Raw genomic sequence first — 25,934 nt, 5'->3', positions numbered from 1 at the left:
GTATCTCTTTGGATAGGATGACGAGGAAGGCTGGGAATCCTGGAGTAAAAGGGATGTAGTAGTAGGCAAGAGATGAAGAAACTTTAGAAAAAAGAAGATACCTTGAAGAAAGTGGAATGTTTTAGGAGGAGAGTTTGTGAGGAAATTAGGGAATTGGAAACAAACTAGGGATATCTGAAGAAGACTCAGAGAAGGGAAATGGCCTGGAAGAAGAGAGCTAGGAGGGAAGAAATCTTTGGATTAGATTCCTCTTATGGGCTTTAGGATTCCAGTATGGGGCACAATACTCTGGGATGTAGTTAAAAGGAAGGGGAGGGGTTGGTATTCTTGATAACCTATTTTTCTGAAATAGGATTGTTAAAAGTGGAAGGTGGAGGACTGGAAAGTGTTTAAGAGCACGATGCTTCTTAGTGAGCTAATTTCTTTGTCAAGATGTAGTAGAGTGATGCCCTTTACTCTTTGTGTTGGGCACTCAGTCTCCTGACATGTGGCACCTTGTTTTTCTTGGCATTACTCCCACAAACTTCCACCCCATTATCCTGATCTCACTGAATTCCGTATAAACACTTTAAAATGACCACTCACCACCAAACAAGTAGTTGACTAAACACAAGCTCCTGTTGCACACTCGACCTATCTTTGAGGTCACATGTATTTATTGTACTGGCTGAAGCCAATGAGTCCACTGCTAGTGTCTGTCTATAAGTCATACCAGGCCTAATTTATGCCTTTTCCTGCTTCCTGCATCTTTAGAAATGCCTCCCTGCTCTCTCATGTTGTTTTTTTAAGGCTAGTGATAATAGTAAAATGAGATTGAACTACTTACTTGACCCTTAAAGTTCCAGTTAAGATTTAGTGCTTTAAAAACTTAGTAGTAGTAGACTCTATTCTCTGACTGTGTAGAATATGCATCAACTTTTGAGACATTACTTTTGTGTCTTATTTTATCACTTGATAATACACATATAGTATTTACAAAATACTTTCTTTAAAACAGACCTCTGATGTAAATAGTAAAACTATTTTTATCACCATCTTATAGATGAAGAAACAGACTCTGAAAAACTAACTTACTTGACTGACAGGGTCACAGCCCTGACATCTTCCAGAATTAGGATGAAAATTCAGCTTTCCTGAATCTAAGTCTATGTAGCTCTTTCCCCTGGGTGCTGCAGCCTCCAGTGATTCTTTCTAAATGTCTATGACCCTCATTGTCTTTACAGTTCATTTAGCATTTATTATATAGTATCCTCCATTGTTTTTCTAGTGTTTGTGGAAACTCCTTGAGGACAGGTATCCCTTTTGTTGTTCTTTGGCACTTTGCACATTGCCTTTTACATATTCACTGAATAGACAATGAAAAAAATTGAGAAGAAAATCCATTTTTTTAAAGCCCTTACTTTCCATCTTAGAATCAATACTGTGTATTATTGGTTCTAAGGCAGAAGAGTGGTAAAGGCTAGGCAATGGGGATTAAGTGACTTGCCCAGGGACACACAGCTAGGAAGTGTCAGAGGCCAAATTTGAACCTGGGACTCCTGTCTCTCATTCCACTAAGTTACCTGGCTGCCCCCAAGAAAATCCATTTATTAAAGAAGTATCTTTTGGACTTCTCTCCTCCCAACTTCCCAGCTTATTTATGGTGGCACAGGATATAATCCAGTGATGTGATTTGGGAAGGATCATTATTTTTCTTCTCCCTTCCAGTGCTTAAATGCTGCCTTTTAAGTCACACTATTGTTAAATTTAGGTGTTTTTTGTGATAATCTTCATTTTTAGTATTAGTTAGGAGCTGAGTTTATAATTACATTGCTATAGGGAACTCCCAAGTGGGGAAACACCTTCTACCTGTGTAGGTCACTTCTCTGTAACTAGAGTCTTGACTGTCTAGAGCAACTATAATTGTTAAGTTAAATGACTTTACTGGGGTCACCCGGCCAATATGTATCAGAGCCCTGGCAGGTCCTTCTGGTTTTCCTTGCAACTCTACCTTAATATGGTGATTAGAAAACCTTTGCTTGTCTAATGAAATTTTATGAGCCTGGAAAGAGTATGTGTGTTTGTCCTTATTTAGCATCTGAAATGTTTGTTTTTAGATATTATGAAAGGTGAAGAAGATGCTAGTGTAAATAAGAATTTAAGACACTTGAATTTTGGGGCTTTAAGAATTTTAATTGCATTTTCTCTTACTTTTTTTACTACCAAACATTTAAAGGGCATATACTTTTAAAATCCCTAAGATCATAGATGACCATGCAATAGATAGGGATAATATAAATAACATATACTTTTTTGATGTAACTATGTAACACTACATATGACATCTTTCAGGGTTAAAACATTCAGATAGGTTTTCTGGTACATTTCAGAAAAGTATGCACTTTAAAAATGGAAACATTGAAATTTACCAGAATCTACTTAAGTGGTAGTCCAGTTTTTAGTAACTAATTCTGTAGATATAGAAGTAATGTTTTCTTCCTTTACATTAATTCATTCTAAAATAAAGGGATACTTTAGGAAATAAGTGTAAGAAAGCTTGTCCTCATTTTATTAGGGAAAAAGACTAAATTATATAAACTCAAGAAGATTTTAAGATGTTTGTTGATTTGGACAAAATAGCACACTTAGTTTTTGTTTTAATCAAAATAATTTCTAGGTAAAATTACTAAAAATTTAGAATGTTTTCTTAAAATAAACATTAAAGCTTTAGAATACACAGGCTTGCCCTTTTAAAAAATAATTTATATTTCTGCTTTTGGAGATGAATGTCTCAAGTTTGTCACAAATAGTTATGCAGTCAGTATTAACCTTTCCATTGGCTGGTTGCACTTCTCATTAACTTCACAAGAAATGTATTTCAGTGAGTAAATAAAATACCTATTTAGCTTTCTATTCTAAATCTAAAACCTAAAAATCCAAATAAATGTTTTAGTATGTATACAATTTACTTTGTAAAAATGAAACCAGTGTCATTCTGAATTAGCAAAGATTATATTAAGATTTTATTCAATAAGAATGAATATTTTCTAGACAGTGTATTAAATTGAATCTTTATAATTAGTGATTTAAATTAATGTGATTTGTCAAATCTGTTTTGGGTAGTAATTTAAAAATAATATATATAAAGTGTTTTGAGTATGTTTTCGTATAATTTAGAATTTCTTAGGGCCCTAGGCTTTAAGTAACAGAACAGTTTCAGATATGCATTGATAGGGGAGTTTCTTCCGTAGGAATTCCTATGCCTATGAATTTGTAGTTCTGGAATCAAAAAAATTGTAACCAAATACCCATTTTAGTTTTGAGTGTTTTTGCAGTGTTCACACCAAATGAGGATTGGGAGTGGGGAAGGGAATAAATATTTATAAAGCAATTTCTTGATGCCAGGTACTTTATCTCATTTGATACTCATGACAACTTGCATTTTACAGTTGAGGAAACTGAGCTATACAGAAGTTGAGTGACTTGCCCAGAGTTACACTCTGAGTAAACTTCTGAGGCTGGATTTGAACTTGAGTCTTCCTGATTCCAGGGCCAGCACTCTCACTTCACCACTTAGTTGCTTCTTGTCTCCTGCTAAAGAATAGTAAGTCTGATTTTTACCACACTAGGTTTGAATATTCTTAATGATGATGATTAGGTTATAAAGTAAAATTTAGATAATAAAAAATAAACTACACATTTTAAAAAGTGCTTCTAGTATTATCTATGTAGGTGAAATGGCTCTTCTTACTGAGATGAATATTTTCACAGTATTTGAGATGTAATAGGGGTCTTATGGCCATCTAGTCCATCACAATCAAAAGGCATCCCCTCTATAATTTAGTGGTCTTTCAATCTTCATACCCCTCCAAAATCACCACCTATTTTTGGCAGCCTATTCCAATTTGAGCCATTCTTAATTTTTACAGGAAAGTTATTTTATATCAAGCCTGAATTTACCTTTAGGCACCTTTTAACCAGTGCTACTAGTCTTTCCCTCTGGGGCCACTTGTTACAGCTCTCATGTCTTCCCAAAATCTTCACTTAGTAAACATCCCTAGTTTCTTCAACTGATCCTCATATAACATGGTCTCAAGAACCTTCACCATTGTCTGGCTTATTCATTTCCTTCTTCAACTGTATTGCTCAGAACTGAACACTGTACTCTAAATGTGGTTGGACTTTGGTCAGAGAACAGAGCTACTGGAGTCCTTATTCCTGGAAATCATGCCTCTCTTAATGGTAGCCCAAGATTGCATTAACTTTTTTGGCTGCCACATCATACTGCTGACTCATGTTGGGTTTGCAATCCACTAAAACCCCCCAGATCTTTTTTAGACAAATGGTGTCTAACTATGTTTTCCCCATTTATAAAGTTAATTTTTTAAACCTAATTATAAGACTTTTCACTTTCTGCTATTGAATTTAATCTTCAATGCTCTAGTATGTCATGATCTCTTTGGATCTTATTCCTGTCATTCTGTGTATAACTATCTTTTACAGCTTTGCGTTATCTTCACATTTGATGGGCATGCCATCTAAATCTTATCTAAGTCATTGATAAAAATGTTGAATAGCTTAGGACCAAGTGCAAATTCCTGATGGACCCCACTAGTGATATCCTGCCACATTGATTTTGAACAAGTACTTTTGGAGTCTGGCTGGTCATTCAGTTCTGAACCTATTTCATTAATTGTATTGTTTAGTTTACATTTTTCCATCTTCACAAGAATGATTTGACATGCTTTGTTAAATGCATTCATAGAATCTAGGTATACTGTAACTACAGGATTCCCCTGATCTACCAGTTGAGTAACCCTATCAGGAAAGGAAATAAGGTTAGTCTGGCATGACCTGTTCTTGAAGCCATGCTAACTAGTAGTCACCATTTCTCTTAATGGATCTTTACTAGCTATCTCTTTATTGATCTGTACTACAATTTTCTTAGGATTCAAAGTATCAAGCTCATTAGCCTGAAGTTTGCAGACTGTTCACTTCCCTTTTTTTTTTGAAAATTGGGATATTTGCTTCTTTCCAGTCTTGTGATACCTCACCTGCTTTCCTTCATCTTTCAGATAAATGTATTTCTGAATGTGGCTTAGTAATCATATTTACTAGTTATCTTATTACCCAAGGATGTAATTTGTTTGAGCTTGGTGATTTGAATTCAAGGTGATTTGAATTCAAGGGTAACTAAATAAATACACTTACTATTCCCTTTACTTATCTTGGATATCAGCTGCCTGTTAGCCATTTTTATTGTCATTTCCAGTTCAGAGGTCATTTACCTTGGCACAGAAAACAAGCAAAGTAAGAATTAAACTTTTGTGTTCTCTCATTCCTTGGCTATTATCCTGACTGGTTGAGACAGAGACAACATATTCCTTCTTCTGTCTGCATTTTTTCTCTACTCTAGCTCAACACCTTCCCTCCAACTCTTGTTCATTGTTTTTAGTTTTCCTGACCAGCCTCACATGGTTAACTTTAGCATTTCTGATTTTTTATGGGATTGTGCCATATTCTTATATTCATCTGCTATACATTCATTTTTAAAAACTTAAATTTGTAAGTGCATTATTTATTGGTCCATATCAGCCTCTTTAGAAAAAAAGACACATTTTTCCTCAATGGAATTGTTGCTTTTCATGTCTAAAGTGTTTAATTCTTGTATGTTTCTTATTTCTTCCAGGCTTTCTTGATAGAATTTTCCTCCATAGCATCCTGCCTCTCTCTTCTCTGACTCTGAATCTCCATTCTCCCCCATCCAGCCCCTCAAATGAGAAGGTATATTGGATTAATTGGATTTTCCTTCCTTATCAAAATTCTAGGACTAAGTGGTCACTTCTTCCCAGGGTATCCCATCCTTTGCACTCTGGCAATCTAACCACTATGACGGTGAGAATCAGATCCAGAGTCAAATTTCTACCTTGTTCCTTCTTTCTAAAGATTGAAATGATCATTAAGACAAGTAAAGAAGTTAGTAGGTGCTTGGCTTTTGGCAGAGAGAACTTCAGTAGCTGTCTGGATGGATAATTGACACCCTTGCCTCTGTGCCAGGCATGTGATCAGTTTCCTAAGCTTTTTCATTTATTTCCTCTTTCTGTCTAGGTGATCTGTAGTATATTTTAATGGTAAAATCACTTCTTTTTCCTTCACCCAAATGCTCTCCGCAATTGCTATTGCTTTGTTTCCTGGATTTTGTCACATGAGTTAATCTGTTTCTTTTGAATAAAATTTATCCTTACTAGTGCTGTGTTCCAGTTATGATTTTCCATGATATCAAATCTCAATGATAACTGTGAGGTCAGATTTGCTACCTTGTGTTAGGACCGCTAATTCTTGTTGCCTAAACCTAAACATTTGAAGTATGAGTTAGAGTTACGAATATACAATAGTAAATTTTAAACCTAGAAGAGAGCACAATTAGTTTTTCCTGAGAGACTATACCTAATTTTTCTAGATTGTTGTCACTTTATTTTTAGTTCTTCAGTGACAAAGATTTACATTGTAGTCCTACATAGTATTTTATTTAAAAAAAATTTCCCCAAGGTTAAATGATTCAGTGATTCATGTTTTTTCCTTCCACTCATCCCTTCCCCGCTCCTGGGGTTGACAAGCAATTCCACTCTAACCCATTTCCAAATTATTCATTTTTGTAAAAGAGCAATCTTTTAAAACCAAAACCCTAAATCACATACCCATATAAATAAGTGATAAATCATGTTTTCTTCCTACATAGTATTTTCAATACAACTCAGAAAACATTTAATGAATTTGCTTATTGTTATAGATAGAATTCTGTGCTTGGACACTGGAGGTCCAAGGAGTTTACCGACTATTGGGATGACAAATTCAAATATAACTAATATAAAGTAAGTGGTAAGTATATTAGGGAGGTGCAAAGAAAGTACTTTGTGAGAGTAAAAGGTGGAAAAGTTTTTTTTTTTAAACTTGGGATGGGAGACTATCAGAAAGGCTTCATAAGAAGGAGGTGAAAACATTTAGTTTGTTTGGCTTTAAAGAATGAATATAAAACTTTACATAGGAGAAAAGGCATCAAGGGAATTTATATGAAATTATCAGATATAATTTGGGAGGAAAAACCAACAGTGATTGACAGTTGAGATTTAAAAAAATTTTTATAGGAGAACTCAATGGACCATATCTAATAAGATGGAATTTAATGGGAATAATGTGAAATTTAAAACTCGGCTTCACAAGTACTGGATATGGAAAGTATAGTTAGATCAGCTTGCTATGAAAGAGGTCTGGAAATATTAATAGAATGAAAGCTCAAGGGGACACCTTGGGTAGCTCAGTGGATTGAGAACCAAGCCTAGAGATGAGAGGTCCCAGGTTCAGATCTGTCCTCAGACATTTCCTAGCTGCATGATCATCCTGGGCAAGTCACTTAATTCTCATTGCCTTGCCCTTACCATTCTTCTGCCTTAGAACTAATATGTAATATTGATTCTAAGGTGGAAGGAAAAGGTTAAAAAAAGAAAAGAAAAGAGTGAATGCTCAAAATGAGTAAAAAGTATGGTATGGCAACCAAAAATTTGAATTCAGCCTTGCTGTGTATTTGGAGAGTTGTGGTATTTTGAATGAGGAATGTGACATAATCTGATTGGAGCATATTTGAGATGCAGTGTTCAGTTCTTGGTACCCCAGTCCTTTCTTGCTCTTTCTCCAATGTTTTGCACAGAGTAGATGTTTTAATACATGATATACTTTTGTGTGCTACTAGATTAGCAGTAAAAAAAGATTAATAGGAAGAAGAGAGTCCTTCTGTGGGTATTTATCTGTACTATTTTAGGTAGGAAAGCCAGCAGCCAGATAGCAATGGCATACTAAGAATCATAGAATTTGAGAGTTGAAAGGTCCCTGAATGATCATTTAATACAACTATACAGAAAGAAATCCCCAATGTAACACATGACAAGTGGGCATCCAGTTTCTACTTAAAGACCTCTAAGGAGGAAAATTCACCTTCTGTTTTAGATAGCTCAAATTATTAGTTTTTTTCTGACATTACGCCTAATTTTGACTCTTTTTGTATTTTTTACCTGTTGCTTCTAATTCTGCCCATTGGGGCCAAACAGAATAAGTCTAATCCTACTTTTACATGTGACAGACCTTTAAATATTTGACCTTGGTCATCATGTCCTCCTGAATATTTTCTCTAGGTTAAACAATTTCTTCAACAGATGTTTATATATCATGAATTCAGGACCCCTCACAGTTCTAGTTTTCCTTCTATGAACTGTCACCAGTTTATCAATATCATGTGGTGCCTAGAACTAAAACAGAAAATTGCTGCTGAAAAACAACTTTTTACCCATAAATTGCCCTCCAAACTGCCATTTAGTAATGAGTATGAGTATTACTCTATGCAGTTATTCATTTAGTACTGAACATACAAGCCATGTTATGCTATCCTAGACCCCCTAATTGTAAGCTATCAGGCAAGAACCATGTCTTAATTTTCTTTTTCTCTTCTCTTGACTCCTGAGTTCATAAACTTTGATTCCTCTCTTCCTTCACTCCACATAGCCAGGCAGTTGCCAAATCTCATCATTTTAAAAAAAAATAATATTTTATTTGATCATTTCCAAGCATTATTCATTAGAGACAAAGATCATTTTCTTTCCCTCCCCCACCCCATAGCTGACGCATGATTCCACTGGGTATCACATGTGTTCTTGATTCGAACCCATTGCCATATTGTTTGTATTTGCATTAGTGTTCATTTAGAGTCTCTCCTCTGACGTGTCCCCTCAACCACTGTAGTCAGGCATTTGCTTTTCCTCGGTGTTTCTACTCCCACAGTTTGTCCTCTGCTTGTGGGTAGCATTTTTCTCCTAGATCCCTGCAGATTGTTCAGGGACTTTACACCGCCACTAATGGAGAATTCCATTACGTTCGATTATACCACAGTGTATCAGTCTCTGTGTACAATGTTCTCCTGGTTCTGCTCCTCTCGCTCTGCATCACTTCCGGGAGGTTGTTCCAGTCTCCATGGAATTCTTCCACTTTATTGTTCCTTTTTGCACAATAGTATTCCATCACCAACACATACCACAATTTTTTCAGCCATTCCCCAATTGATGGGCATCCCCTCGTTTTCCAATTTTTGGCCACCACAAAGAACGCAGCTATGAATATTCTTGTACAAGTCTTTTTCCTTATTATCTCTTTGGGGTACAAACCCAGCAGTGCTATGGCTGGATCAAAGGGCAGACAGTCTTTTATCTCCCTTTGGGTATAGTTCCAAATTGCCCTCCAGAATGGTTGGATCAGTTCACAACTCCACCAGCAATGAATTAATGTCCCTACATTGCCACATCCCCTCCAGCACTCACTGCTTTCCTCTGCTGTCATGTTGGCCAATCTGCTAGGTGTGAGGTGATACCTCAGAGTTGTTTTGATTTACATCTCTGATTATAAGAGATGTAGAACACTTTTTCATGTGCTTATTAATAGTTTTGATTTCTTTGGCTGAAAACTGCTTGTTCATGTCCCTTGCCCATTTATCAATTGGAGAATGGCTTGATTTTTTTATACAATTGATTTAGCTCTTTGTAAATTTGAGTAATTAAACCTTTGTCAGAGGTTTTTATGAAGATTTTTTCCCAATTTGTTGCTTCCCTTCTGATTTTAGTTACATTGGTTTTGTTTGTACAAAAGCTTTTTAATTTGATGTAGTCGAAATTATTTATTTTACACTGTGTCTTGCTTGGTTTTAAAGTCTTTCCCTTCCCAAAGGTCTGACATGTATTCTGTGTTTACCCAATTTACTTATGGTTTCCTTCTTTATGTTTAAGTCATTCACCCATTTTGAATTTATCTTGGTGTAGGGTGTGAGGTGTTGATCCATTCCTAATCTCTCCCACACTGTCTTCCAATTTTCCCAGCAGTTTTTATCGAATAGTGGATTTTTGTCCCAAAAGCTGGGATCTTTGGGTTTATCATATACTGTCTTGCTGAGGTCACTTGCCCCCAGTCTATTCCACTGATCCTCCTTTCTGTCTCTTAGCCAGTACCAAATTGTTTTGATGACTGCTTCTTTGTAATATAGTTTGAGATCTGGGACTGCAAGGCCCCCTTTCTTTGTGTTTTTTTTTCATTATTTCCCTGGATATCCTTTATCCTTTGTTATTCCAAATGAATTTTGTTATGGTTTTTTCTGAATCAGTAAAGAAATTTTTGGGGAGTTCAATGGGTATGGCACTAAATAGATAAATAAGTTTGGGTAGGATGTTCATTTTTATTATATTGGCTCATCCTATCCATGAGCAGTTAATGTCAAATCTCATCATTTCTATCTCAACAATATCTCTTCCCATCTTGATCTCTTGATCTCACACAGCTAACACCCAAGTTCAGGTCTTCATCTCTCATCTATTGTAGTTCTCTTTGTATTGGCTTCCCAGCCTCTAGCTTTGCCTTTAATAATGGATCCTCCACACAGCTGCCAAACTAATATTTCCCCACCCCCAATTATTTATGACTTTTTAAAAAATCATTTTGAGTTTCAAATTCTCTCCCTACCTTTGCCTCTCCCCTACCCATTGAGAAGGTAAGCAATAATTTATGTGTATAACTGATATCATATTGCTTACCTTCTCAAAAAGCCATGTTTCAAAAAAAAAAAACAACCAGCAGATAAAACCAAGAAAAATAAAGATAGTAAAAAAAAATTATGCTTTTTATGACATTTCTTTTTCTTTCTTTCTATCTTTTTTTTTTTAAACCCTTACCTTCCATCTTGGAGTCAATAATGTGTATTGGCTCCAAGGCAAAAGAGTGGTAAGGGCTAGGCAATGGGGGTCAAGTGACTTGCCCAGGGTCACACAGCTAGGAAATGTCTGAGGCCAGATTTGAACCTAGGACCTCCCATCTCTAGACCTGACACTCAATCCACTGAACTACCCAGCTGCCCCCTACATTTCTTTTTTATCAGGAGTTCAGTTCTTTTTCTGGAGGTGGATCCCACTTTTCTTTATCATGGGTCTTTTGCATTTGTCTTAGATTTTGATCAGATTATTGATTGATCTGAGTAGCTTAGTCTTTCACAGCTGGTCATCATTAAAATACTGCTGTTACTGTGACAATGTTCTCTTGGTTCTGTTCACTGCACTTTGCATCAGTTCCAAGTTAATATTCCTGTAGCAGTAGTCTGTCAATCACTTCCTTTACTGAAGCATTTTCAATAGGTCCTGCTGCCTCTAGTACAAAATACAAACATTATGCCTTTGGTTTTTAAACCTCTTTGTGTTTTGGATCAGCCTTCTTTTACAGTCTTATTTCCCCTTCATTCAATGTTTCAATCAAACTGGCCTTTTTTCTGGCTGTTCTCCAAACTCAGTATTCCTTATTCTGCCTTGTTCACCTGTTAAAATCCTTAATTTCCTTCAAGACTTGGCTCCTGTGCCACCATCTGTGTGAAGTCTTCTAAAGGAATTTGTTAGTAGTGTTCTGTCTCTCAAGATTGTATTTGTATTGTATGCCCTCATTCCTTCAGTAAAATGCAAATTTATTGGACTATTGTTTACCTTGAGTTTGTGTTCTCAGTGACTAGCATAGTCTAATACAAAGTAATGTTTAATAGATTCTATTGGGAGGGAGGGATATTGAATGTTCATGAAGGATTTATGCATTTTAAAAAAAGAATGCTTTTAAGAAATTCACCCCAAAGGGAACTTTGCACTGAATTATCTTTGTGATAAAATGTTAGAATTTTAGAGACTCCTAAGTCAATAATTTGACCACTTTTTCACAAGTTAAAAGATTCAAGTAATTCATGAAAATATGAAGTTTTCTTTATTTCAATCTCTTAAATTCTGGCTTTCTTTTTACCATTCGGAATATGCTCCTCTTTCCCTCCTATCTAATGTGATCCCTGGGAATGAGGAAGAAAAAGTAAGGGTTGGGGGGCAGGGGGGAATTTGTCCAAATCAATCCTCATACCCAACTACATATGACTGCCACTGTAGTATCTCTGACCTCCACAAAGAAGGGAGAGACATTCATTTTCTCCCTTCTGGGACCTCTTTTGGCCATTGAAGTCACACGGCATTCATCTTTGAGGTTTTCTCTTTCTTTATAGTCCTATATATATTCCTACCTTTGCTTAATCAATGCTTCAGTTAATTTGTCTTCCCAGATTTCTCTAAACATTTTCATAAACGTTATTTCTCACTAAACAACAATATCCTATATATGTATTTCATAATTTGTTTTGCTCTTTGGTAAATGATATCCATCTTTTTTATTTCTTTTTCTTTAGTGCCACAAAAATACTGCCCATGAATATTCTGGAATTTATGGGAACTTTCTGTCTTTGACCTCTTTGGGATGCACAGCTAGTTGTCAGTGGGATATCTAAGTCAGAGTATATGGACATTTCTAATTTTTTAAAAAACATAATTCCAAATTATATTTGAGAAATGCTTTTCTTTTCATTCTTTATTACCTACATACAACAAAAAATGCCACTTTATCCTCTTTGTTTTACATTATTGGTAAGATTATATTGATAAAAAATATTTTTCACTTTTATCTTAACCTATTAAAAATGTTTTGTTTTTTTTTTTATCCATTGAAGATAGCCAGACAATTTCTTTTCCTGTATTTTGACTGGAACTGAAATTAGCTTAGTTTTTTTCCACAGTATTTTTTGTTCTTGTGGCCATTTGTTACACACCTTAACGCGGTTTTTTGGGAGGTTTGTGGATCATTTTGATTGTGGCTAGCTAGCCCTGGCTTCTTGCTGCTACTTAAAATAATTTAAGCCTATTCATTGAGAGCGTTAAGATCCTTTGCCATATGGTTCTGCCTTATCCATCCAAACTCATATTCAACTCATATTCTCTATTTTAGGTCCAGACCTGGTGCAGGGGAAATTTCACAATGCTGCCTTTTCCTTGGAACCAGTTGTCCAGTTCTTCAGGCCACATTTCCTAATCTGTAAAATACTAGCCTGAAAGCTGTTCTAATATCTATGACATATTTAAAAAACACTTAGAAGCATACTCACAGTAAGGATATTGGGCAGATCCCTAGATTTTTATGGGCAGATATGGACAAGAATCACACAATGTGAAGACACAGAGGAATGTATTTTGCTCTGTACTGATAGAGGGAGATAACTACATCAGTGACATGTAGATTCATAAAATTACTGAAACAATATTACCTATTTTACAAGATAATTGTCAGAAGTTTTTGGAAAACTGCAAAACAGTATGTGCGTGTGTGTGTTTTTACATATACACACATACAAATGATATCTGTATTGTAAATGAGGTATTATTATTGCCTACATAAAGTTACCTGCTTTTCTCGTGGAACCATTACTCAATTTCCCTGGGATATTTTCTGTTTTTCTTTACCAAAGTATGACTTTTTCCTCCTTCAGAACAATTCTCCATATAGCTTTTCCTAATCTCTTCTGACTTTAGACATAGTTCAGTACCTTGAACACAGTAAATGTTTGATTGAATGGCTTCCCCAGCCTCAACTTTTTGTCTTCTCAGTTAATTAACACTTTATGTTTTGATCTTTTGTACAGTTATAATTAGGCTATAGAATCATACAGTGTTAGTTCTGTAGGGGGTTTTAAGAATATAAAAGTTAAGACTGATTTAATAGATGAATAAATTGAGGCCCAGAGAAGTCATGTGACTTATTCTTGTCTTATGGTTAGCTTATTGGTTACATACATGTTTTTATGAGGGTTTGTTTTTATATATTGAGTATGTATAATTGGTCTTTTTTTTTTAATAGTTCGGGGTTTTTTTGAGGGCAAGAGAAGGTTATCTTGCTTAAAATTTGCCACAGTTTTTGTTCTGTTATGCATCCAGTAAGTGTTCAATAAACATTTTTGAATTTGTTGTTTGCAGGTTCTTAGCTTGTATGTCATAGATGGAAAAAGTGATACGGTTCTTGATTATATCTATTAATAAGGATATGTAATTGTTCTCTTCTAGGCACAAAAATTAAAATTCAGGAAAACTTCTTTAACTATTAGATTTAAACTCTCCCCCACCCCCTTTTAACTTGACTACCAATAAGCAGTCAGATCTAAAATTTCATTGCCTTCTTTTTCCTTCCTTTGGAGGTGCTAATGAATTAAATGACCAAATAAAAGAAATTTTAGTTGGAAGGAAGAGTTAGGCGCCTCCTATCATCACTTCTTGGCTAATCAAAGGTTAATTAGTGGTTTATTTGGTAGTACATAAACTAAAGTTGGAATGATTTAGAGAATAACATAGCTTTGCACAAAGATGGCATGTTATTTCATGAACTGTTCCTATTTTTGAACTAAAAATAAAATTAAATTAATTTTTAAAAGTTAGTGTTTTGGGATGTAGCATCAATTTGGTGAGAAAGCCATTTATTATATCCTTGCTTTTTTTTATCTTAAATTTCCATTGAGTTCTTAAGTACCAAACATACTGGCTTGTTTTTGGTTATTTGGGAAAATGACATTGGTGTAATAAAAACCAAAAAGTTTTATTGATAAGATATTTTACATCTCTTCCTCCCATATATTTTTTAAAAAGTAAATTTAATTTTTTAATTAGAAAAAAATCTGCCTTCTTTTCTCCCACCCCAGTTAAGAATGAAATGGAAACAGATTCCTATGGTACAAATATGCCAAGTTAAACAAAACACATTTCTGCAGTGACTCTGACATATGTTTAATATTTATATCTGTGGTTATATATGCATATGTAGATAGGCACATATAAGACAAACTTAGGATGTATAAAAATGTGTTTATAACTTTTGAATGATATATACATGCATGTATGTACATATATTTGTATATGGAAACAAATTAAGGAAATATCTATAGTCTTAAGAGATGGATCTGTCATATTGGACACTCAGTTCTTTGTAATCAGATGGTCAGAGTTCCAATTTCACAGTTGTTTTTCTCTATAATATTGTTGTCATTGTATATACATTGTTCAGTTGGTTCTCCTTACTTTACTCCTAGTCAGTTCCTATGAGTTTTGTCAATTTTCTCTGAAACTGTCACTTTCATCATTTCTTACAGACCTTCTTACAGTATTTCTTCCAGTTTTCCATCATATTTATATGAGGGTGACTGATAGATCTCAAGCCTGTCAGTTACTTAAAGGGAATATCTAACCTAAGCATTCCCTCAGGCTGAAAGGGTAGATGAGAACAATTTAGTCTAACAGCCATTAAGGCAGCCCAAGCAGGCACGTGGAACATACAGAGCTTGGTTAAACATTGAAAATAGGAAAGTCATTCATTGCATCCAGTGCCATCACCAATCATCTTGACTTTTGTCTTGCCACTGGAGTTTAAACTAGACACTAGAAGAGAGAATGAGGCTGAAGACTTTGAACGATTCTGCCACACTTAAAAACAATTTATGTGTTGGTCAAAAGATTTTAGTGATGCCATTTTGGTCCTCTTACAGCAGGGCTCCCCAAACTTTTTACACAGGGGGCCAGTTCACTGTCCCTCAGACTGTTGGAGGGCTGCACTATAAAAAACAAACTATGAACACATCTGTATATCTGGGATATATATCTCCACTATCTGGGATAGCGGAGGCTGCAGCACTGGCTGTGATGGTCCTGTTCACTGCCACCACTATACTGGGCAGCAGTATACACAGTGCAGAATCCCGTCCCCCAGATCACTGCTCACCATGCTGACGTCTTCCATTGTGCAGCCACATAATCCTTTGCGTGGAGAACAAGGTGCCGCACAAAGGATTATGTCACCGGAAGTAGTACTGTACGTGAACACCGCCACGCTTTGTGGCGCTGCCACATACAGTGCTCCTCTCACTGACCACCAATGAAAGAGGTGCCCCTTCCAGAAGTGCAGTGGGGGCCAGATAAATGGCCTCAGGGGGCCACAGTTTGGGGGCCCCTGTCTCACAGTATAAAGGACAACCACCAACCAACATTTATATACCATAACTTTTTTAACCTTTTCCAGTTGATGTCTACCTGCTATGCTTTTTTTTTTCCATTTTGAAAAGAGTTATATATATATATTTTTTTCTACATGTAAAATTTGGTTTGTTTAGTGGTGCAGTGTATAGTGCGCCTGGCCTGAAGTCAGGAAGACTGGAGTTCAGATTCAGACTCAAATACACACTCTCTCTGTTATCCTAGGCAATTTAGTTTCCTAATTTTCAAAATGAGGACAGTAAAAGCACTTGCTTCCCAGGGTTGTGAGGATGGATGAGATGAAATAATTATTGTAAAGTGCTCAGTATAGTTTATGTCTGGCATATAGTAAGCAATGTGTGTGTGTGTGTGTGTGTGTGTGTGTGTGTGTGTGTGTTAGCTATTATTCTGGAATCATATGTGATACTGTTTGTGGCTCTTTGATACTTGAATTCTTTCTGGTTTCTTGTACCATTTCTTGGACCTGGAAGCTCTGCATTTAGGGCATAATATTCATTGAGTTTTCATTTTGGAATTTTTTTCAAAAGGTGGAATCTTTCAAATTTTACTTTGCCCTCTGGTTCTGAAAGATCTAAGTAGTTTTATGATTCCTTGAAATATGTCTAGCCTTTTTTTTTGTCATCATGGCTTTTAGAGATTGGAGAGTAGGCTATAATAACTTAATTTAAGACTTTAAATTATTTCTCTTGTTCTCTTTTCCATGTCAATTATTTTTGCTATGAGACACCTTACATTTTCTTCTTTTTTCCCATCTTTTGACTTTGTTTTAATATTTCTTGTTATCTCATGGAATCATTGACTTCTATTTGGGCTTTTTTAATTTTCAGGGAACTTATTGTTTATGTTGAACTAGTAATTCCATTCAGTTTCTTCTAAAGCTTTTCTTTTCTGTTTTTTCCTTTAGCCCTCTCATTTCATCTATAAAAACATTTAAATACTCTTTTTAATTTGTTTCATATTTCAGGAATTCTAGTTATGCCTAGCCTGTGTTTTACTTTGAGGCTTTGTTTTTGATGTTTCTGGTGTTTTTGGTGTTCTCTTCTAGGTTTGTGTTTTGAGTATCCCTGTCACCATGATAACTTTTTATGTTGAGATTCTTTTTTTGTTGGTTATTTTTCCAGCCTGTTTTCTGATTTTGATCTTAATGTTAAGGTTATACTCTATCCACTTGTAGAAGAAATGTCTAATCTGGTTCTTATGCTGCTTTCTTTTGGGCTTTTGAATATTGTGTTATTCTAGGATCTTGAGGATAACTCAGACTGATGATTTGCCAGCCTCATTGCTCCCAAAGTGGTCTGATCCAGGTCAAAGTCACACAATCTGATGACAGACCCCCTAGTCTGATCTTTGCGGATTCCTGACTTGGGTTTGTGTCTGAGTAGACTACAGCTGAGCTCAGCCACACTCAATCAGTTGGATGGCTCTCCTGGTTCATTCTGACAGACCCATAGGCTTGCTTTTGATCTGGGAATCCCATCTTAATTATTCCTTTGTAGACTTCAGACTGGACTAGAGGTTGGAACTGAGATTACACTCCAGATCATGAGATCTGAGCCACATAGCTGCTGCTTACTAATGAACTTGGTTTTTGCTGGTTATACAACTCGGTCCTGTAAGGTTTAAATTAATATCAATAACTCCAAATATTATATATTATAAAGTTTATTAATAATCACTTGAAGTAGGAAGAAAATTATCTAACAAAAAGTAAACCCACATGAGTAAGTTCTTGGGGGGGCTACACAAAACTTATATCCTCCCTATGTCAACATGTAACATGAGAAGGAAAGTGGGATGCTGGGAATTGGAATCCTGGGGAGTAGATTCTAATTACAGTCCCCACTATTCTTCCTCCTCATGAATTATTTCCTCTAAGTTCAGGTCCCTTCCTCAGTTTGTCTAGAGTCTGTGACCTGGAAATCAGTAATCAGTAGTAGGGCTACCAGTTGGCACCTATTTCTGCACCTAATTACAAGGTCAGGCCTCTTTATTCTGAAACTAGAACTTCTTTTTTGCCCTAGTGCATAGCCACTCCCTAGACTGGAATGTTTCACACCCATTAGCTCCTGACCAGACCCCATCCTATGTCTACAGAACTCTGTCTCATGCCAACCTGGGTAGGAAAAATGACTCGTGATTTTTTTCCTTGTATTTTCTGATTAGGATTCAATCTAATGCATTTTCTAGATCTCTGGGCAAGATAGTCGTGTGTGTGTGTGTGTGTGTGTGTGTGTGTGTGTGTGTGTGTGTGTGTGTTGGGAGTTTTGGGATGATTCTTTGTACTTTTATTTTTGTCAGGACAGTGAAGGAAACATCCCTGAATTTCTCTACTTAACCCTATATAGAGTCTTCTTGTTGATGTCTTTTACCTCTGTAATTTCAATGAGAATCTCTTTGCAATTGACTCACTCATAGTTCCTTGTATCCAGAAACTTGGATTTGTTTTTGACCCTTCCTTCTGTCTGCTTAATCTTCCCACCTCACTTCAAGTTCACTTAGTTGCTAATCTTTTACAGATTCTTTCTGCATAGTATCTTAAAATTATTCTTTTCCTTTCCTGCTACTTAATTCAGAATCCATCTAGCTTTTATTTGGGCTATGGCTATAGCCTAATCTCTAATCATTTTTCTCTTCTTTGATTTCTGCCAACTATTGCTAGATTAATTTTCTTGAAATATAGTTCTGTTCCTGTTCCTGTCTTGCTTAGATAGGATTCAGTGACTACCATAGTCTATTGAATAAAGTTCAAACTTCTTAACTTTAGTCAGTATTCTTCATAATCTGTTTCTAACCAACTGTACCTTATACCACCTCTCCTCTATATTGTCCTCTTGTGCTAATCCCCCAGAGTATTCTGCTTTTCCATCTCCAGACCTTTATTCTTCCTGTTCCCTAATTGAAAAATTTCTGGGCCCTTAAGGAACATCTGCTTATTGAAATCCTATCATATTTTTCAAGGCCAAACTTATGCTTTGTGTGGGGGTTTAACTTTTTATTATTTTTTTGGAAAGTTCCTTTTTTCACTCTTCTTCCGATCTACTGTACTTTATGCTTCTTTGGTACCTGTATGCCATGTATTTGCATTTATAAATTATTTCTCTTTTTTAGGATAAATAGAAGTATTAGATGAAAATAAATTTTAGAAGTTTGTCATGAGACATTTTTTGAAAGGACCAGACAAGCTATTGTAGCATTTATTTTGGTTCTGAAACAGAGTTCTCATTCATCCTGTTTCTTTTTCATTTGCTTTAAAAAAGCATACATGAGAAAACTAGCACATTTCATTTTTAGAAGAGGAAAGGAATCTATAAATAAGCAAGAACAAAAAGGTAATAATTTTCCCCCAATTGTCAGTGAGATCTATATTTCCCAGTGTTGTTCTCTCTCCTTCTCAGGGAGTCAGTCCTCTTCTGTTAACAATAAAAGAAAAAAAATAATTCCACTAAACTTAACTCATCAATCATCTTTAATATCATTATTCCATACCTGTAGTCTCCCATATCTTTGAAGAAGAGAATGACCTTTTTTATATCTTTCTTTTGAGGTCAGTTTTGGTCATCATAATTTTACAGTATTCAGATTTAGTTGTTTTCTTTCCATTTATATTGACAAGTATTCTGGTTCTACTTCACTTTGTACCACTTCATGCCTTCCCAAGCTTCTCTGTATATATAACTTTTTATAGCCTTCTCTCTGTTATTTCCAACTGATCCTATATGTAGCTTTGTGAAATTTAGATTACTCCATCCTACTTAGATTTTACTTTATGGAGAAGATGAAATTGTAATCTCCTGATTGAACAATGAAAGTACTTAGTTCTTACTTTATAGTGAAGCTAGAACTTTCAGCTGAAGTCTATTTTTAGATCTTACTACAAAAAGGTGTTAAGTAACTAAAAGATTAAATTAATCACAAACCGTTTAAGTAACTAACAAAAGGTGAACTTTACAAAAAAGTGTTAAGTAACTCAAAAGATATAATCTAATCAAAGAAGAGGAGAACTAAAGAATGGGCAGTCCTGGAGAAAAGCCTGTTATGTGATTGGTAGATGTGAAAATTGAGAGGAGGGGACACAAAAGTAAAAGGTCTATATATTTCGTGTCACTTCCTATCTCCGGTACCTTTGGTGGCAGAGAGGTGGCTGGTGGCAGTGTGCTGGGCCTTTTGGCATCTTGGCATGACTACAGCTATTTTCTGGTTTGGTGGTGAGTTTCTGGCTGAGTTTTTCCTCCTTTACTTTACAAACTTTATCCTCTTAGAAGCCTCTAATCTCCTTCAGAGACCTAGAGGCGGAGATCTTGAACTTCCCCTGGCACAGGCCAGGCAGGAGAAATCCTATACCTTTTTCCCTCTTTCTCCTTAAAATCCTTCCCTCTATATTAATTAAAATTACCATAAATTTCCAGACTGACTTGGGTATTTTATTTGGGATTTTTTCCCTTGGTGACCAATTAATTTAGATTTTAAATCACAACCCTAAAATTATCCTTACAGCTTATTTGGCCTTAATTGTTTGCATGCTGCCTCTGGGAACTCCTTGAGAGCAGAGACTGCCCTTTCCTTTCTTTGTGTCCCCAGCACAGAAGCTGGCACATAGTAGGAACTTAATAAATTCTTATTATTTGACTACTAAAGTCATATATTTCTATTAATTGACCATATTCTCTTGGATGTTAAACCCTTAGCATAAAATAAAACAGTTGTTTTTCCTTTTATTATAATCTAGATGCATTAATTTTGTTCACACAAAAACTATTGAATTTCATATAATAAAAATTACTTTTATCTTTTTAATTTTTTATGTTTTTAGTCTGGTTAAGAATTCATCCCACACCCATGGCTGCGAACTGCATATGATTATCTTTTTTTTTATGGTATGATCTTTAATATTCAGATCATATTTCCACTTTGACCTTACTGTAGAATATGGTATGAGATGTTTTCTAAGTGTAATTTCTGCCAGACTCTCAGTTTTCTTATCATTCTTACTGAATAGGGAATTCTTTCCTAGATAATTTGTTTTAGGGTTTTTCTAACACTGACCTCTTGAATTCAACTACTCCTGATTCTTTTTTATCTAGTTAATTCCATGTATTCTTTTCTATTTTTTAGCCATTAATAAATAATGCTGATATCACTTTCTAAAATAGTTCAAACCTTGAAGTACTATTCTGTCTTTATTCCTACTTTCCCATTATTTCCCTTGAATAGAATTCCCTTTATATATCAAAAAAATAGAAAAGTTGATCAACGAAAATATTTACCTTGATATTCTTCCAAAAATGAATGTTGTTATTTTATCTAGCTCTGTAAAGTATTGTTTTGATAGTTAAAAAAACAAACAGCCATTATTTTCCATTTTAGTAACACCTCTAAGACAGAAAGGCAAGGGATAGGCATATTGGGGGGTTAAGTGACTTGCACAGGGTCACATGTCTAGGAAGTGTCTGAGGTCACATTTGATCCTAGGTCCTCCCAGATCCAGGCCTAGCACTTTATCTACTCCACTGTCCTTTCATTACTTTTTAAAAACTATTTTGGTAGTTTGATTACTATAGCATTCTGTCTATATATAAATTGACTTTGGTAGTGTCATTTTTATTTTATTGGCACCTAAGTTATGAAAATTGAACATTCCTCTGCCTACTTGAATTGTTCTTTGTTTCTTTAAAAAACATTTTGTAATTAAGTCTAAACAAGTATTAAGTTTGCTTAGGTAGATTGACTCCCACATATTTTATCCACTTTAAGTTATTTTGAATGTTATCTTTTTTTTTAAGTTAGTAATTTTGTTTTGAGAGACTTGATATTTTAGCACAGTTTTTGAGACATTGGGGTTGGTTGTTACAAAACAAGTGTTGGGAATTTATTGAATTAATGATTAGGAATTTTTAAAAACTTGTAAATAAAATATTTATAGCAAATGCTAGTAAATTTTAAATCTAACCTGGGATAAGCAAACTAAGACTGCTTGTTTTTTGTTTTAACATTTTAAAACACATTTATTGTTCTTATTTATTCTTATTATTCTTAGCTTGAGGGTCATTTTTGTTGGAATTGACCCTAGGAACACATTTTATATTTTGATTTTATATTTTGCTGATCTTTGAACCTAACTCAACTTTGAGTAAATCTTGCACATTGAACCATTCATAGCTTTTCCATATAGAGAAAGCATAATTTTCTGTTCATTTGTGTATTATTCAGTACTCATGTATGTGAAAATTCATCAGGGTAGGAATTCTGTGAGGAAAGTAAATCATCACCCATTCATTCCTATCTATTTTGTGTGACACTTTTGATCTCTCAAGTTTGCTTTTCTAAGTCCCCTCAACATGCTGTTGACTTTCCTCATTTCCTTTGCTATTAAACAAACAGCTAGATGTAGACTGTCCATTGGTTACTCTTCACTCTGGTCATATGTCCAGCCCATTTTCTTTTTTCCTCAATTTTCTTTGATTTCATTTTTTGTCTTTGTTTATAATATATTGCATCCTATTTAAATTTATCATACACCTCATTTCCCTTTGGAGTTGTCTCAGTTTAGGTTCATCAAAGACTATAGTGTTGTTATTCATGATGGCAAATGTACATGGTCATGAAGAATATTGGTATTAAGAAGTTGGGTCTTTGTTTTAGGGAGAAGCTTAGGAAAATTAAAAACAAAATGAAAAATACCTTTACCATTTCCCAAAGGCAACACATTCCACACTTTTCCTATCCACTTTTGGGCTTCATTCATTGTCTATTTGCATTGTCTGGTCAAGACTGATGTGATGATGGTTCTAGCTCTACGTGCTATTTGTCCAACAGATAGTTTTCATTCACTATTTTTTTTCTGGATATATTTATGAAGAAATATGGTTCTTATTTATGTGGCTCTAGGTTGTTCCATGACTTGATATAATCTATATACACTGTCATTTGCAAACATGAGCATTGCAGAACCTCAGGGAAGTCGTCCAATTTAGACTGTGTTAGATCCATTCCAAGACAGTGGCAAACACTTTGGTGAATATACTGTTTGATGCCTCACTTGATATAAATAAATGATCAGAGAGTCATTGAACAAGATTTTCAGCAAATGTATTTTGAGGAATCTTGGCCAAATTTAAAATATGCATGAGTGACAAGCTTGTTGGGGGAGAGCCTGAAATTTAAAATGGTATTTTGTTCTACCAAATAAAAAAATTTTTTTTAAGTTAGCAAACAATAGACATGGTGGTACCTTGTATTCCCTACAGTTTCAGTTGGTTATATGACATTAAAGATAGTGTTACCTTGTGAAATATCACTTTTGAAAACCTACTTTTTAAAAAAACCTTTACCTTCCATCTTAGAAATTAATACTGTATATTGTTGGTTCCAAGGCAGAAGATCAGTAAAGACTAGGCAGTGACTTGTGCTTTTTCTTTTCTTAAGCTCTTTTCAGTGATGATCTTAATTCTGTGTATACATATGCATTGTTAGTTCATAGAATCAGGAACTTAGAGCTGGAAGGGTCCTTAGGGAATGGTCTTTGCCCTTCATTTTTATAGGTAAGGAAAAACGGCAGACTAGACTCAGTGACTTGCCAAGCTCCCAAGAGCTTCTAAGTCCAGAACTGGGATTTAAATCAAGTTTTCTGACTTTAAACTGTTATCCTTGTTCTGTTCTACTCTACTGGCTCTTGCTATTCTCTGGTTGACTTTTTTTTTTTAAACCCTTACCTTCTGTCTTGAAATCAATGCTGTATATTGGTTCCAAGGCAGAAGAGTGGTAAGGGCTAGGCAATGAGGTTAAGTGACTTGCCCATTGTCACACAGCTAGGAAGTGTCTGAGGCCAAATTTGAACCCAGGACCTCCCAACTCTGGACCTGATTCTCAATCCACTGGGCTACCTCTCTGCCCCCTCTGGTTGACTTTTTAAAAAAAATCTGAAATTTTTTTCTGTGCCTTGGAATCACCAGCTACCTTCAGAATTTACCTCCTCAGTACCTTTACACTTGAGTAGCCTTCAGTATACTTCAATATATTTGGTCTTGGTCCAGCTGCTTTTTTTTTTTTCAATTTCACTTATGCGCATCTGGAACTGTTAGGTAGAGTAGGTAGAGATTTTCTGCTACAATGTTCTACTAATTTATTTTGTGGTATGGGTGCTATAAATATGAGATCCTCGTGCAGAGATAAACAAATGAAGATTTAGAGCAATGTCTAACATAGACTAGGAGCTTAATAAATGTTGTTTGGAAAACCAAATCCTTTCAATTTTGATATTCTTACTCTAAATGAAACCAGAAGACTGAGGGAAATTGCAGTGAAATGGAAAGCTAGCTTATAGGTTGTCCTGGAAATACAAATTAAGGATTTAGCAGAATTAGTTTTATTATATGTCCAGAAGCATCAAGAAACATTGTTGCATATAATATTTGGTCATCTCATATGACATTGCTCTTGAAAAATATTTGCATAAAGACTTCTATTAATTTAGGACCTTATTGGTTGCAGAGGATGAAGAGATAGAAATTCAGTGAATTTAAGTAGTTTTAGTGTCAAACTATATAAAATTGTAATTTTATATAGATGTATATAAATCAGTTGTCATAACAAGGGACTTTCAAAGGAGCCTTAAAAACCATCTTAAGTCAGCAAATACTTGCCTTACTTGTCAGGTGGAAAGGAATGGGGTCCAAAGCCAACACCTGTTACCTTCTAAACCAGTTTGTAAAAACTCATGAAGAAGGATTATAGAAAATTATTACCTTGTAGAGCTGACAGTAAAGGTAAAAGTCAATTTAAAGTCTGTTTGATGGGAGACCCATCTAAGCAGTCATTTTAGCAAATACATTTAAGGTTGAAAATGAAAGGAGGACAACAAATAGAAGAAAAATGGAAAAGTCTTGCAAACTGTTTTCATCATCCAATGTAGTAGAGCCACCATATTTGGATTATAGCACCATAGTTCTAGACATATTTCCAGAGGTTGTAAAAATGACACTAAGAGCAGGTAGGTGGTATAATGGATAGAGTACTAGGCTTAAAATTAGGAAGACATCTTTATCAGTTCAAATCTCGTCTCAGACATTTATTAGCTGTGTGATTCTGGACAAATCACTTTACCCTGTTTGCCTCAGTTTCCTCATATAAAATGAGCTGAAAAAGTAAATGGAAAACCACTAGTATTTCTGCCAAGAAAAATCCAAATGGGGTCATGAAGAGTCAGACATAAGTGAAGAGCAACTAATAACCACAAAAAATGACACTAAAGAAGAGTTGAATTGTTCCAAATGTACAAAAGAGCTTTGTACTGTAGCTGACAAAATTGTGAGGTCTCATAAGTTACCCAAAGGTGGGGAAAAATGCCACAGGTATAGGAAAAAAAACTTGAATGTTACTATTACCTAAAAATAGATAATTTGAGAGAACATCAAGTACTGACCCATAGCCTTTCTTATCATAAGATCATAGATTTAGGATTGAGACTTGTCCTCTCTTTGTACAGATGAGGAAATTGAGGTTGAGAATTTTAAGTAACTTGCTCAGGGTTGTAGGCAGTTCTAGAATACAGTAAGTATCTGGCAGAGAATTTGAACTCGGGTCTTCCTGACTCCTAAGTCCAGTATTTTTTTCAAGGGAGGGGTAGAGGCAAACAGGCATTTATTAAGCACTTATTATGTGCCATACACACTCTAAGTGCTTTACAAATAACTATTTTGATCCTCACTACATCCCTGTTTAGTAGATGCTACTGTTATCAGCATTTTACAGTTGACGAAACTTGGACCAAAGTTAAATGACTTGCCAAGAGTCACATAGCTATTAAGTATCTTCAATCTTATTTGAATTTATTTGATCTAGTGTGTCACTTTGTTACCTTGTCACAATTTTGGAGACATCAACATATACATTGAGGTGCATCCTTGATGATGTGTGATTCACAAATGACATTCCACAGCAAACCATATCTTTACCATTACATGATTAACCAAAAGATGTGCAGAGTTCAAGATC

General features: G+C 35.2%; 1 protein-coding gene across 4 annotated transcripts in view; it reads left to right on the top strand.

Annotated features, from left to right (window-relative positions):
* The window catches only part of ILRUN (inflammation and lipid regulator with UBA-like and NBR1-like domains), a 117,034-nt gene that overhangs the window by 972 nt on the left and 90,128 nt on the right, over window positions 1–25,934 (top strand). The gene's annotated exons all lie outside the window — the stretch shown is intronic.

Source organism: Monodelphis domestica, chromosome 2 (genome assembly GCF_027887165.1).
Source record: "Monodelphis domestica isolate mMonDom1 chromosome 2, mMonDom1.pri, whole genome shotgun sequence".
Lineage (NCBI taxonomy): Eukaryota > Metazoa > Chordata > Mammalia > Didelphimorphia > Didelphidae > Monodelphis > Monodelphis domestica.
Note: the sequence above shows the minus strand (reverse complement) of the source record. Positions and strands in the feature narration are given on the sequence as shown.